Consider the following 14,787-nt stretch of genomic DNA (forward strand, 5'->3'; position numbering starts at 1 on the left):
TCAGTAGGGCAGCATGAACATCGTCGAAATAAGACATTTTACAAGTATTCAATTCTAGTACCTGCAGAGTAATAGTTGTTTGCTTGGATTTAGATTTCCTGCACAACAAGTTTGCCTGTATTGGCTTACAATGCCATTTTCAAGTACATTTTTGGGTGTTGTGACTAATGAATATTATTTATGTTTGACTTAAAATCAAGAACGTCCTTTTCATACACACATCAAAAAAAGTTTTGCATCACCCTGGCTCCCAGAACTCCAGAAGGTAGACAGACGTAGACTGTGAATATTGTATCACACACACACACAGTCCCTTTAACGGTTCAGAGATGTCACTAAACATGCCCAAAGATGTAAACAACCATGCATGAGCAGCTCCTATTAGACGGATGGGGTCCGACAGCCGATCAGTTCCAGTCATTCCACCAGGACGCAGCTACAAGGCTCGTGTTGTCTGCAGTTCAACCATGCCTAGACGGTCAATACCGCCGTTCGATCGCGTCCGCATTGTTACTTTGTGCCAGGAAGGGCTCTCAACAAGGGAAGTGTCCAGGCGTCTCGGAATGAACCAAAGCGATGTTGTTCGGACATGGATGAGATACAGAGAGAGAGGTACTATCGATGACATTCATCGCTCAGGACCCCCAAGGGCTACTACTGCAGAGGATGACCGCTACCTACGGATTATGGCTTGGAGGAACCCTCACAGCAACGCCACCATCTTGAATAATGCTTTTCGTGCAGCCACAGGTGGGCCCAACAACATGCCGAATGGACCGCTCAGGATTGGCATCACGTTCTCTTCGCCGATGAGTGTCGCATATGCCTTCAACCAGACAATCGTCAGAGACGTGTTTGGAGGCAACCCGGTCAGGCTGAACGCCTTAGACACATTTTACAGCGAGTGCAGCAAGATAGAGGTTCCCTGCTGTTTTGGGGTGGCATTATGTGCGGCGGACGTACGCCGCTGGTGGTCATGGAATGCGCCGTAACGGCTGTACGATACGTGAAGGCCATCCTCCGACCGACTCATAGTTTAGACGATGTTAAACGAATTTGTAAGAGAAGTTGCGTCATATTTGCAGATAAATCCACTCATGCTCATAAATTAAGAATAAATGCAGAATGTGGTGCCACACAACGTGGCACTACATAAAACTGGCGCTAAAAGCATAGCACATAGGGAACACACACGATACAGATCTGTAAGTCCGCGGTATTGGTGATAAGTTAAGAAAACCGTCCCGAAACACATGTGCTACAAATCGCCACTGTTTCCTGCGCATGTACACCGATATCAATGTGGGATATGATCGCCAAGCGCACGTACACAGGCCGCACAACGGGTTGGCATACTGTGGATCAGGTGGTCGAGTAGCTGCTGGGGTATAGCCTCCCATTCTTGCACCAGTGCCTGTCGGAGCTCCTGAAGTGTCCGAAGGGTTTAAAGACTTGCAGCGATACGTCAACCGAGAGCGTCCCAGACGTGCTCGATGGGGTTTAGAACTGGAGAACGGGCAGGCTACTCCATTCGCCTATCTTCTGTTTCGAGGTACTCCTCCACGATGGCAGCTCGGTGGGGCCGTGCGTTATCATCCATCAGGAGGAAGGTGGGACCCACTGCACCCCTGAAAAGGCGGACCTACTGGTGCAAAATGACGTCCCGATACACCTGACCTGTTACAGTTCCTCTGACAAAGACACGCAGGGGAATACGTGCACCAATCATAATCCCACACCACACCATCAAACCATGACCTTCATACAGGTCCCTTTCAAGGACATTCAGGGGTTGGTATCTGATTCCTGGTTTACGCCAGATGAAAAGCCGGCGAGAATCACTGTTCAGACTATACCTGAACTCGTCTGCGAATATAATCTGGGACCACTGTTCCAATGACCATGTACTGTGTTCTTGACACCAGGCTTTACGAACTCTCTTGTGACTAGGAGTCAGTGAAATGCACCTTGCAGGAATAAACCATGTCTGTTCAGTCGTCTGTAGACTGTGTGTCTAGAGGCAACTGTTCCAGTGGCTGCGGTAAGGTCCCGAGCAAGGCTACCTCCAGCACTCCGTGGCCGTCTGCAGGCACTGATGGTGAGATATCAGTTTGTAGAATGGCACCTAATGATTTTGTCTCAACAAAGGATCTAGAGATAAGTGTGATATTTAGAAAGAATAACACGCATAATGAAAAGTCCAATTGCTTTTGAGTTTGATGGCTTTGTTTCCAGAAAGACCGCCCACATCTCATTTTATGCAAAGAATCTCTTGATGCAGGAATTCCTTTCAAAACTTTGGATGTTATAACTTCACATAGTGCTCCGTGCTTGTGGCCGTCCTCACTTGTCTAGTGTTCAACTCCTCCCTCACAACACTGCACGACCTTTCACCGCGGCGAACAGAAGAGACATGATGACACTTCTACTGTACATCCCACCGGTGCACCACGATTTCTTCAGCCAACTGACAACTGCAAGTTCGGCTCAGGAATCTGGACCTGGACATGTCGACCCTTTAGCAGAGGAAGGTGACGTGTGCAGTGAACTCGAGAAAACAGACAATGCTCCATTAGAAACCGGATTACCTGCATCATAAAAACCTTAAAAAACCCATGAAAAATGCTTAAAAATGCGTGAAAAGTGTCGAAATATGCAAGATCAAATAAAAAAAACGTAGTAGTACTGCATGCAGTATATCTCAAAGTCGAACCTGTGCATATCAATTACGAGGAAGAGCGCCGGCCACGCGAAAAATAGGTACATTTAGAACGCTGATATCATTTTCTAAATACCTTCTGGTAGAGGTTAGGAAGGCAGCGTTTCTGGGATTACTTTCTAAAAATTTGCAAAATGGAGACGCATACCGTGTTTCAAGATTTGTTCCTTCTTTGCTATTGTTGTCGGCAACAAGCGGACCCATGCGAGTGAGTCGCAGTGAAACAATCGATTTGTACAGGACCAACTTCGAGATATATCGCACACAGAGGGTTAGGCTCAAAAACTCCGTAATATTTTACTTAAAAAACAACGTACAATCATGTATTTCTTTGAACAGCATTAACTCTTAATCAATACTATAGGATCAAAGCATAATTTACAATTTATTTTACATTTTTCTACTATTGTAAACATAAACGACCTAGTACTGTTCCAAATGTTCGATAGTAAGATTGTGTCTTAGATCATTTTTATAAGCGGAAAAGGACCACTCTACGTCAAGCGAGATAACTGGGCAGCATTTGAATTTGAGTGCTATGTTGGCTCTTGTTGTTTCTGGTAAAAGTTCCCCCATCCCATTAATAAAACTATCAATTTGGCAGAAGGGTTCAAAGCCTGGGTTATTGTTTAAAATGTTTTCACACTTTTCTTTAAGTATTCTCGGGAATACCTGCGGCAATGAGGAGTTGGCTAGAATAATTTTACTCATTAATTGAATAGGTTCATTCAGCGCCAAACCTTGAGTTTCAAGCTGTGTAATACTTGCAGGTATATGAGATAAATGAGTGCTAATCACAGCAATGTCTTTTTTAATACTGGAATCATTAAAAGCCTCCTTGCACTGGCAAACTGCCAAAGCCTCTGCACTATCGATGTCGTTTACTACCCCTCCGCCGGCCGCAGTTGCCGAGCGGTTCTAGGCGCTTCATCTGGAACTGCTCGACCGCTACGGTCGCAGGTTCGAATCCTGCCTCGGGCATGGATGTGTGTGATATCCTTAGGTGAGTTAGGTTTAAGTAGTTCTAAGCTCTAGCGGACTGATGACCTCAGATGTTAAGTCCCATAATGCTCAGAACCATTTGAACCGTTTTACTACCCCTCCAATGGCCTCGAAATGTTCATTGTAAAACAACACAGCTTCGACCCACGTACCCCAACGAGTTACCACTGGCTCGGGTGGTAATGGCAAATTTTTCTTTGTAGGTCTTAGTGCGAGCAGGAGCCTTTATAAACAATTTCTTTGTAGATGAAATTAGTTTATTCACATTCACAAACGTGGAACGCACTTCTTCAGCAAGACACGTCACATGAATCAAATTGGGATAAAACACTCGGAGGGCTTTTCCTGCTTAGATCATATAGTGAGCAGCATCTGAAATACATACAAACACCCCTTCACCTGCAGAAGATCGTGGCAATTTTTTTTCTAATACCCTCATTCACAAATCTGGCGATCATAAAATGATTTGCTTTTCCAGGTTCTTTGCTGGCAGCTAAATAGGAAGAAGAAGGCTCTTCTTTTAAAGCACCAACAATTAAATTTGTAATGTAACGGCCACGACTGTCTGTAGTTTTGTCAACTAAAATCCAGATAAAGCTGTCCTTGAGTTCACTGCGTATTTCTTCCAGAACATCTACGTAAATTGTCGGTGTGTAATTTTTACGCAATGTTAATCCATCTGATACATTTTGATTTAAGCAATATTTACGCAGGAAGCCTTTAAGAATAGTGTTTGTAAGTTTATGAAGAGGAGTGGTGCTTGCAATGAATGCTTCACATAGATCCATGTTAAACCGACTTTTTAGGTTGCCTTTCGACAAATCCCAGCTGCTGTAACTTGCTGTTGTCAGAACTTGTCGTGGTCCTTTCTTCTGCATTTCTGCGATATAAAGACTTGTGTTGACTTGCTGGTCTATTTGAAACTTTTTTTTTTGCACGAAAAGTTTTTCTGGCAAACTCGACAAGATAAAACAATTCCATCATATGTAAATGTTCCAGGATGGTCAGTTATCCACGAAATTACTTTTCTTTTTTCGGGCGGCATGGCGCACAACACGTGTACAAGTAAATAGAAAGCTAAACTGAAACAATGGGCGTGCGACTAAAAAGCTTGCGTAGTTTAATTTAATTGTTGCCGGCGCGTACGGTATGATAGTGGAGGGGATTAACCGGGGGCGCTGGCGCAGAAGCATTGAATCTGCCTGTTCCTGTCCCTCTTCTGAGATAATTTCACTAGAGAGTGGCCTCTCGGTTAGCGACTGCACGCAGTTGTAGGTCGCGGTCAATTTGTGAGACATCGAAACTAGATCGAGCCTGCCCGTCTAAATTTTTAAAATATTGTGAACATGGAGCGGAAATATGCATCGTCACTAGTTTTTAGTCAAAATGTGCAATGCCCGGTGAAAAGGGGCCAAATATTCAAATGCATATGCGCATGCAAATGCATAGAATCTGGTCTCTATCCATTATAAAAGCCTATATCAGCATAACGAAAATTACGCTTTAAGAAATTTCGACGTTTAGAAACAACAATTTATTTATAATCCGTAGATGAACGCACTGCTAATTATTAGACCGACTCAGTAGGTAACATGCTAGTAATGAACAACAATAATGCAATTATTTCAACTCAGTTTGTGAGAGAAAAGTACGCTGTTAGTAATGAGTGCTGACACACATTTACTGTATCACATTATGTTCATGTTTTACAAATATATTGCAATTATGGAGATTAAAAGACAGTGTATTCCTTCTCAGGTATTCAACTTCACCAAAACGTTTATAAGAAGATTTATGTCTCATTACCTTTCACTATGAGTAAAGTGCTGAGAGAAAAAGTGGTACTCCAACATTTAGGAAATACAAAAAGGAATATAAGATACAAATAACTAAAATGTCTGTAGTAAAGTAATTAGAACATTTCATTTGTACATTTTATCAAATGAATCACGAATTACTGTAAAGTATGAATTTACATTAAATGAAACACAAAACCTTTTATTTCTCAGTACTGGGAAAAACTGAGTTATACCACTTTGGCTCTCAGCGTATCATATTCGATATCAATAATAAAACTATATTAACAGAAAAATGGTTTTTATGGGGATCAGATATATTCAGAAATATTTACAAATGATAATTATATAATTTAAGTTGGAAAAATAACTCAAATCTGGACAAACTTTACATGGAATCGAAATTACAGTTCATATGCGAAAGCTTCGAGGAGGCTAGATTCATTATACTTGTAGAAAATTGAAATTAAGGTGTGAACAACAGATTTAACAACTGAAGCAGTGTTCAAGTAGTATAACACAGTTTTCGTCTTGACGTTCTCCTATCTTCAAAGAGTGTTGTCAGTGAGTGCAACAAACGTCGATCCTCAACAAATTTTCGTGTATGTCAGAATAGTCCCCATATCACGTCACAGCGAGATACAGGGCATTCGCTAACGCTGTGGTACTGATCAGCCAGACCATTGTGACCACCGACCTGCCACCGACACAGACCCGTCCAGGCGATAGCAGCGTCACCTGGCCGGGAATGACTGATAGTCCCACGCACGGTGCATGCAGTATCGGTGAGCGTTCTATCCGCGTTTAGAACGGGGAAGGCGCGCGTTCTATCTGAGTTTGACCGAGGGCAGAGTATGAGGGCCCGGAGGCTCGGCATGAGAGTTAACAGCACGACTTGTGTGTTCGAGGAGTGCTGTGGTGAGTGAGTTCAACACGTGGTGAAACCACGTCCAGACGTCGTGGGGTTGGGCGGCCATTCTTCATTACAGATGTAGGGCGTCGTAGGCTGACTGGTAAAACAGGACAAGTAGCGAACTGTGGTGGAACTAACATCAGACTGTTCAAAAAAATGGTTCAAACGGCTCTGAGCACTATGGGACTCAACTTCTGAGGTCATTAGTCTCCTAGAAGATAGAACAAGTTAAACCTAACTAACCTAAGGACATCACACACATCCATGCCCGAGGCAGGATTCGAACCTGCGACCGTAGCGGTCTCGCAGTTCCAGACTGCAGCGCCTAGAACATCAGACTTTAATGCTGAACAGAGCACAAGAGTGTCTAAACACACAGTGCACCGAACACTCCTAACGATGGGGCTCCGCAGCCGACGACCCACGCATGTGCCAGTGTTAACACCATGACATCGGCAACTACTACTGAAACGGGCACTTGACCATCGGCACTGGGCGGTGGCGCAGTGGCAGAGCATTGATGGTCTGATGAACCCCTATACCTTCTCCATCGTGTCGACGGGAGGGCGCGATCCATCGTCTTCCAGGAGAGCCGCTCCTTGACACTTGTACCGCAGGACGAAGACAAGCTGGCGGCGGCTCCATTGTGCTCTGGAGAACTTTCACATGGGCATCCATGGGTGCAGCGGAGCTCCTGCAAGGCACCATGACGGGCAAGGAGTATCGTGTAATCGTTACAAATCATGTACATCCCTTTATACGATCATGTTTACCGATGATAGTGGCATTTTCAACAAGATAATGCACAGTGCCACAAACCAGGAGTGGGTAGAGTGGTTCGAGAAATACAGTGGCGAGTTCCAGTTGATGTGCTTGCGCTCAATTCCCCAGATCTGAAACCGATCGAAAAAAATTGGGATGTGACTGAATGTGGCATTAAAGCTCGTCTCCCTCCTCCCGGGAATTTACAGGACTTAGGGGTGTGTGTGTGTGTGTGTGTGTGTGTGTGTGTGTGTATGTGTGTTCAGATATGGTGCCAACTGCCTTCAGCGACCTACCACGGCCTCACTGCTTCCATGCCACGACGCCTCGCACTGTTATCCGTGTCAGAGGTGGACATATTATCTATTAGGCAGGTGGTAAAACTGGAAATTTGTGGTAAGTTCCTGCGAGACCAAGCTGCTAAGGTCATCGATCCCTAGGCTTATACACTATTCAACCTAGCTTAGACTAACTTACGTTAAGGACAACAGGCATACCCATGTCCGAGGGAGGACTCGAACCTCCGCCCCGACGGGGGGAGCCACACGAACCGTGGATAGACGCCCGAGACCGCGCGGCTACCCCGCGCAGCGTAGGCAGGTAGTCATAATGTTCTGCTTCATCAGAGTAGAATAGCAGGAGAAGGAATCGCCTGTCTTCATATCAGAGGAACCTATTCGGGGTTCACCTGAAATAATTTAGGGAACTCACAGAAAACTAAAACCAGGGTAGTTGGCCAGATATTTGAATCCAAATCCTGTCAAATATATGTCCAGTGGTCCCGATACGCCTCGTCATTTCCAGTTCCGCGATCTGCGCCCCATGCTACGTGCGTCTGATGAGACTGTCGTCTGTCCGGAATTAAATAGGCTGGTCTCCTGCCAGGAAGAAATACAGAGTTCCGTCAATAAGAAGTCTTCCGACAAATTGCAATTCACGATGGAGTAATCCGTAAATGTGTGTCTTAATGACATACCGAGTGTAAGGAGCACTCCGAAAGTAAAAAGAAAAAAGTAGAATGCAACTTATCACCATTATTTAAAACGTCGCGAACCTAATGAATTAAGAGAGTGACATTTAAATACCAAAGTCACGCAGATACCGACACCCAAGCTTAAATGTCACCATTTCGATTCGCTGCAACTTTTCTACAGAAAAACTTAAAAAATTGTGCGGCGATGTCGATGGAGAAGACGAAAACGAAGAAGCGCTGGGCCCCAGAAGCGCTGGGCTGTCTCAAGGGGAGAGGGGGGGGGGGGGGGGAGAGGGGACAACCATGCCATCGCCCAGGGCGGCAAATTCATCTTGCATAAATACAGAAATGTGAGAATAAGTTGGAAACACAAATTATTCATAAAATCAAGGGTATTGCTGAAAATTATCTACGGTACAGAAACAGTGCGCTCCGATTTACGAAAAAAATGTCGATCCCACAAAAAATTGAAAATATTTATTGCCGAGAACATTGATGCAGACAATGGTTCAATGCGTATATAAAATAAAAAGTGCGTATATAATCATATTATATTCTTTTACGCTTCTTCAAAAATCGTTACCATAACAGTATCGTGAAATAGGTGACAGTGGGATCGCGCCAATGTTCGCGAATTAAAAAGGGGACTTAAAGTTTTAAGTATTTCATTGCTATTTATTTACTTAACAATATTTGTACCAATCTTCCACAGACTTCCACAAGTCTGTTTATAACATGGAGCAATTATAAACACAATAATACATTCACTATGGAATTGTACATTTTCAACAGTACGATTACGAAGATATTTCGAAACATGGCCTCTCTGTTTCTCTTTCATTTGTACTAGGTTTATGGATAACAATTTCAAATGCTGGTATTTGACGCACATTTTCTATTTACATTATTGTAAAAAAATTTATAAAAAGTTATGAAACAGATTGTGCATTGAAATGCCTAAGACGGTTTTTATAGTTCATATTTCTCTGCAACAAAATGCAGATCTTGAATTACACATAATCTATTCAAAATGATAAGTTTGTCTGACATTAGCATTAAAACTTCGAATGATTCACAAAAAGCTTGAATTACGTTTGAAATGTTGAATAATTTGCAAATAAGTAAAATCAGCAGCAAAATATGGATATTTGCTTTTAGAGGTTTTAGGTAATGAATAATGAGTCTTAGGGATGTTTCGACTAGAGTTTACGGGGCAAATATTTTTGGGAGTTGGCAGCCGTGCACAGTAGATAAGCCGCGCTCAGTTGGCAGTTTCATTATATAACAAGAATGGTCGCTTGCTTTGTTTGTTAATAGCTATGTAGCGAGTTAAGTGTTTCATATAGTGGTCGAACTGTGGATTGTGGAGCTAACATAGGTCTGTATGTGGTACACTTACTAGAAACATATTTTATTTGCCAGACACAATTTCTTTCGTCTATTAACTTCGAACAATAATAATGCAGGCAAAGTCAGTTCTATCACCGGCCGTATCATTCCTTTTGGAGGCTGTTCAGTTAAGACAATAACGATTGTGTTAAAAGTTGATAATTGTACATTCAGCTGGCAATGCCAAGGTATTGGTTTGGTGTGAAAACGCTTTCTCACTGTGACGCGATGCGTTTTCATTAGGCTGTAAGTTATTGCGAATTTTATAAACTGTTGGAATGTCTGACTTAAGGAAGCGTCTTGAGGCAGCCAGGAAAAGACGAGCGGAAAGAGAAAATGTTGACAAAACAGTGAAATTTTCGTCAGGAAAAATTTTCCATCTTAAAGATTTTGATCAGAATGATGTAAGCACAAATGCAGATGTAGACGTAAATCAGAGCAAGCCTTCGGTAGATGAATAAGTACCTTCAACTTCGCAGGGTAAATATGACATTGTATACAAGCTCTCTTATGAATGTGAGACTGTTCGAGCTGATTCTAGCAAGTGTTCATGTGATACTCAAACTGTCAGTGACGTAGTTGATTCAGGTCCCGCAAAATGGCCCGACAAAGTAGATGATTTTGTAGGAAACATTAGTCAAAAGAGGGCCTCCAGAACAGATAATTGAATTTGAAAGCTGCCCTAGGAATGATTCTAATCGTCGCTTTACCTCTAAAATTACAGTTACAGTTTGTGCAATGGTGAAATTTTCAGCGTATGTGGTTAGTTTATTCAATAAGTGCAAATGCTGTTTTTTGTTTCAGCTGTAATTTTTTTACGAACATCAAAATATTATTGCCTTTTGGTTGTTAAATAGCTGGCGGCACATTTCTGAGACATTAGCTAGCCACGATAGGGCCCAAGTGCAGTTAGATTCTCACCAAAAGTGGGTGGAGCTCGCCAGAAGATTAAAATTTGGGAATACTGTGGGTGCAGGAACTCTGTAGATATTCAATGCAGAAACTCGGCATTGGAAGGATGTAATGGAACGCCTTATAGCAATTATCCAGTTTTTGGCTAGAGAGTGTCTCTTCTCTCACAACAATTGGAATTTCTTAAAGTTGGTCGAATTATTGGTAAATATGATTCAGTTCTCGGCGAGCGCAGAAGGGGAACAACGCGCAGTGAAAATACGTCTCGTCATTATCTGGGTAAAAACTTACAAAATGAAACAATTCACATTCTCCATCGTAAATTTAAAAACAAAATATTGTCTTTATAGAGATCTGCTAGATATTATAGTTCAATTTTGGGCTGTACACCAGATATTCCCGGTGTTGAGCAAATGACAATGATAGTGCGTCTTGTGTATGTGACTTCTACAGACTACGACACGTGCGATGTAAATATTAGTGAACATTTTCTTGGATTTGTATCTGTAGGAGATACATCTATTTTGTGGCTTACAGAGGTTGTCTTAAAATTGTTAGAAGAAATGAAAATACCTTTGGAGGACATGAGGGGCCAGAGCTATGATAACGGTTTTAACATGAAATGCAAAAACATAAAAAATGCAAAAGAGAATTTTAGATATAAATCCTAAGGCAGATTATGTTCCCTGCAGTAGTCATTCCTTAAATCTAGTTGTAATGATGCTGCAAAAGCATAAGAGTACGCAGTTCCATTATTTTGTTTGGTGAGAAAAATTTATGATTTCTTTTCTGCGTCTATGCGACGTTGGGCAGTCCTGAATTATCGTATATCTACCCTAACGTTGAAGCCACTGAGTACGACAAGATGGCAAAGTAGGATCGATACAATCGCTGCTGTCAACTATAACGTAGGGATCTACGATGCCGTAGTTGAAATAACGAAAATACCGACAGAATGGTTGCACATGAGTCTTGTAGTTTGGCAAACCTTAATCGTGATTTTCGTTCCTTTGTTCACTGGTAATACGGTATGATGTATGACTCAATATCAATGTTGTCAGCAAACACCTACAAAATATTACCGCAAATATATCGAAAGCTGTTGACTTACTCGAAAAAATAACAAAGCATTTCACAAAGTGCAGGGAGGACACCAAATTCCAAGATTATCTGCTTCACGCTAAGGAACTGGCAACCGAACTCGATACAGAAAACCCAGACGTAGGCGGTGCAACGTACATATGAAAGCGAAGGAAGAAGAAACAGTTTCAGTATGAGGGAGAAGATGAGAAAATTGAAGATCCAGAACTGCAGTACAAAGTAGATTTTTATTTTAAAGTACTGGATGTTATAATATGCGCTCGGAGTGAGGATTTCAACAACTCAGAAGTCGCAGTGAGCTCTTTGATTGTTTGTGTGACATTAGTAAAATTAAGGACATGTCACCCGACGTTCTAAGTGAAAGGTGTTCCAAGCTGTGTGACAGTTTTAGTCACGGAAGGATAAGGGACATCAGTCTTGTCGATTTTAAAGATGAACTTAAAGTAGTGTCAACATTGGTGAAGCCAGAAGTTCGTTGGTGCCAAAGCAAGAAAAATGTCATGTAAGCCAAGTCTTTCACACGTGTTTTTCATTAATTTTTGGTTTAATTGATTTATGTTTGTCACACTTTGCGTAGTGTGGATTTATTGTAGACTTTGCGTACATTTGTTTTGTCTAATGGCGAAATAAGTGACATTGTTGGTATCGATATTGACAATAGCAACAGTAGATTATATCTAATATAAATATTTATCTTTCCGTGTCCAGGCCATTGTTCAATGCGCAGTGAATAGACGTGCTTTTGTTTATTTGCCTTAATTATGTGCCGCATGTGAAGAGAAACGTCTCTGTACAAAGTGCCTCCAAGAACCTGCGATTTACACAACAGTTAATTAGAGATGGGTCGAACTCGTTCATTCCCGTGAACTACTTCATTCATTTCACTCTTTGCCGTGAAGCGTTCAAATGAAGTAGTTCATTCATGAAGTACGGAAGCCTGGCGAAGTTGCCCAGTTTGCCGCTCAGCCGCGGCTACGCTGGCATCGCCTCGTTCGTACAATAAAGCTTCGTAATACTTCATAAGTTTACCAACAGATGGCCGAACTATGCAGTAACGTGCACGCGAAGTTTTACACACACACACAGCGTCTGAGTTAACAGAGCATGGTCGAAGGGGACAAAGGAAAGATAAACAGAGAAGCCTGTCACATATAAAGAAGGTATTACGTTTAATGAAGCTCGACATTTTCTCACGAAGCGCCCAAAAATGTCTTTATCTGCAAAGTGAAACCTTATTTGTTGTATTCATGGACTGAAAACTACAAAATAGAATGAGTATGTTTACCACTGTCACAAAGTCTATATACCTACGTCAAGTAATTATTCAGAAGAGTTCCTGTAGAACTTATTTTTGTTGAGAGTAATAACCCTCAAAATTCAAAACGTAAACTGTCACCTGTAGTCATTGGTACTATTTCAGGTAAAATCCCTCTTATTTTATTCGGAAAGCAGTTTTTGTGTTTATTCACGCTTATACAATGGCTAGCAACTCGCGATCGCGTAAAAGTAGTGACATTTGGGGTTTCTTCGCCGATTTAGGTGATGGGAAAGCAAAGTGCAACTGTTGTTCTAAGAGTATTTCGCCGCGCGATTCGTCGACAGGCAGTAGAGGTAAGACTGAAGTGAAGGGAGAATGAGTGACGTAGCGCCGATGTAGTGGGAGAGGGAGAGGGGAAGAGAGTGAGTGAACTAGAAAATAGTGTGGAGTGTGCTATCTGTGAAGAGTTTGAAGTACCAGTTCATTGAAATTGAGTGGTTAGTTCACACTTCACTGGAGTGAAGCGTTCATTTGAACGACTCATTCACGAGCTCCCCATCACTACAGTTAATCAGTAAAACGCTCATCCTCTGATCAAGTAACTTAAAAAAAATTGAACAGATTTTAGTTGTATGCTCTGCCGGTGACGTAAATTAATCTTCCTTGACGTATTAGTTTTGGCTTAAAATGTATTGCATAGCAAACGCATCACATGCTGCTGCTTTGATCTTATATACATATTCACAGCAAACAGACGAATGGTGTGATATGTGAAAGTAAGACGGCAGGGGGAGGAGGGGGGAAGCGGCGCTTGAAATTTTCGCGCGGGGTGGCTAAATCCCTGGAACCGGCCCTGAGTATGCATTAATCACAGACCTGTTCCAATCATGCGAGAATTTTACAGAGATAACTAGTCGCTAAAGACAGATATAAGTTTCCTCGGGAAGAATTTTTTCTGAAATTTGAAAATTTTGGTTTTAACGTCAAATGCAAGAATTTAAAAATAACGGTGCTGCTCGCATATGCTTCTCGCAAAGAAACCACACTTGCGATTTGACCAGTGATCTGTCAATGTAATTTACGGTACGTACAAATACATATAAGGAATCGTTCCTTCCGTTCTTAATAAACAAAACGAAAGGGAAGTTGTTTTATGGTACAGCGAAAAATACTCAAGCTGTCCGCTTCAGGACATTTGAAAATTACTGGTGGTACAAAATTCATCAGCATAAGATATTACTTAGATGCATTTTAGATGTAATTATTTGAAAACTCATATTAACATTGATAAAATGGCATTCAAAAACTATTATTCCAAGTTATGTTGAATTACTTCAGCATGGAATTGCTTATACTCATCGTTAGGTGCAGTTATCTCAACGTTTCCGTAGTGTAGTGGTTATCACGTGCGCTTCACACGCGCAAGGTCCCCGGTTCGATCCCGGGCGGAAACATGATTTTTTTTTCTTTTAATTGATTCATGTATTGATTGCAATACATACCATTTACAAAACTGTTACATAGGTCACTCGTTTTATTGAGCGCTCGGAATGCAAATAATTGTTCGGGTAATGGCCTAATTACAGTAGCGGTATTTACAAATTGCTATGGAAAAATAATCAAAAACGCTACCTGATCGATAAAAAGATACTAATCATTATTGCACTACCTTGTCATCATCATCTTGTGTTACGAGGTGTGTAATTTAAGCAGCACTAAGCCTTTTCAATTCATTTAAAGGAATTTCAGACTGTCTGATTATTTGTTGTTCTAGTCATTCCTTCTCTTTGAGAGCTTCCTCTAATTACGAACAACAGTTAACTCTTTTGTTATTTCGACATTGTATTCGAGCGCTTCGGTTAAGATGAATAATTCGCTCTCGTAAAGCGTCAATACAGATCGTCACTGTGGCGAGTAAGAAGCAGTCCCCACGGTTGGAGCGCAGACTGCTAGGTTGGTAAC

The 14,787-nt window shown here is 41.7% G+C and overlaps 1 non-coding gene across 1 annotated transcript; it reads left to right on the plus strand.

Moving 5' to 3' along the window:
• Positions 1-14,206: 14,206 nt before the first annotated feature.
• Positions 14,207-14,279, plus strand: Trnav-cac (transfer RNA valine (anticodon CAC)). The gene has a single exon. It is a non-coding gene; the product is annotated as a tRNA-Val (tRNA).
• Positions 14,280-14,787: the final 508 nt, after the last annotated feature.

Source organism: Schistocerca serialis, chromosome 2 (genome assembly GCF_023864345.2).
Source record: "Schistocerca serialis cubense isolate TAMUIC-IGC-003099 chromosome 2, iqSchSeri2.2, whole genome shotgun sequence".
Taxonomy (NCBI): Eukaryota; Metazoa; Arthropoda; class Insecta; order Orthoptera; family Acrididae; genus Schistocerca; species Schistocerca serialis.